General features: G+C 50.3%; 1 long non-coding RNA gene and 1 pseudogene across 1 annotated transcript in view; both read right to left on the bottom strand.

Moving 5' to 3' along the window:
- The window catches only part of LOC104982269, a 99,594-nt pseudogene that overhangs the window by 28,845 nt on the left and 69,514 nt on the right, over positions 1 to 1,235 (bottom strand).
- Positions 210 to 1,235, bottom strand: part of LOC104982235 — a 20,566-nt gene continuing 19,540 nt past the window's right edge. Inside the window, exon 2 of the long non-coding RNA XR_824489.1 lies at positions 210 to 831. This is a non-coding gene — a long non-coding RNA (uncharacterized LOC104982235). The remainder of the gene's footprint in view (positions 832 to 1,235) is intronic.

Below are 1,235 nucleotides of genomic sequence, written 5' to 3'. Positions count from 1 at the left end.
GTGGCAGGGCACTCCCTGCCAATGGCTGAATCCCCAGGCCCACCCTTTCCTCTATGTATGTCCTGGCTGCCCCTGCATACTCCTGAGACATATTCACCCACCCCTGCTCCCCTCAGCTGGCCGTGGCAACTCGAGATTCCCTTTTGTGCTGGCCAAGAGAACTCCCAGCATCCTGGTCCACATCTAAAGCAAGACCTGCACAGTGCACATGGAAAATGAAGAACTAGTTTATTGAACAGCTAAAGGGGAGAAAAAGAGTAGACTGGGCTACATTTGTTACATACCAAGCAGGAAAGGCAACACCATTCCAAGTGTGCCCCTGAAGAGAACACGGGCTTGTTCCAGGCTGGTGTCAGGATGGAGTGGTGGTGCAGTGTACATCAGCAGAGCCTGGTTCACACAAGGCAGTAGCTGCCCTCTCCCCCCTGCTCCTGGGTGACAAAGCCAGGGCTCCTTTTACCCTCTTTTACTCATGGCCATCTTGTTTGCATCGCATCTGCTTTTTTCCTTCTGACTCTCGGCTCTACCCCAAGCTCCTGCAGTGTGTGATGGACAACAAACCCCACATCTCAACCTGTGCACGCTGCTGGACATTCCCAGTCTTGGCACCTTGTCCAGCGCTCCAGCTCCCAGGCGTGCTTTACGGTTTTCTGCAAGTCAGTGTTCCCAGTGTGGGAGAAAAAGTACAAACCATTTCTTGCTTACTGTGGCAGTTCTGGCAGCAGCAGCTAGTATGTATATGGAGAAACTGAAGAGGAGATGGCAATGTCCCATGAAGGGGGTAGCACTCCAGTGGTCAGGACAGGGGTGCGGTGCTACTGGCTTCTACTTCTGCAACAGAACATGTATGTCTCCAGTACAAGCTTGTAAAAAAATACTTTAACAGAATATACTGTACAGAACTAGGATTTAACACGGTATATTACAACGCTAAAATATTTGTATAAATACTATACAGGCACGGAGTCACTCCATTAGAAAGGGCTCACCAATGGGGTCAGTAAAAACCCAGAAATGATGTGCATGGCAGGAGCATGGCCAGTCACAGTGGTGTGGGTGCATGTGAGGCCTGAGGCTTAGTCAGGGCCCCTGACCACACCACAACAGGAGTTTCTGAGCTAAGTGGCCAGGCTGGCTTGGTTCAATAATACATTTTTCAATAACACTTTTGACGGGAATTTTCACACTTAGAAAACCAGCTGGGTGGCCATTCCTTCTTGGGCCCAAGCCAGCTC

The sequence above is a fragment of the Bison bison genome, unplaced genomic scaffold (genome assembly GCF_000754665.1).
Source record: "Bison bison bison isolate TAMUID 2011002044 unplaced genomic scaffold, Bison_UMD1.0 scf7180017864529, whole genome shotgun sequence".
NCBI lineage: Eukaryota > Metazoa > Chordata > Mammalia > Artiodactyla > Bovidae > Bison > Bison bison.
The sequence above is the reverse complement of the archived record's forward strand: the minus strand, read 5'-3'. Positions and strand labels throughout refer to the sequence as shown.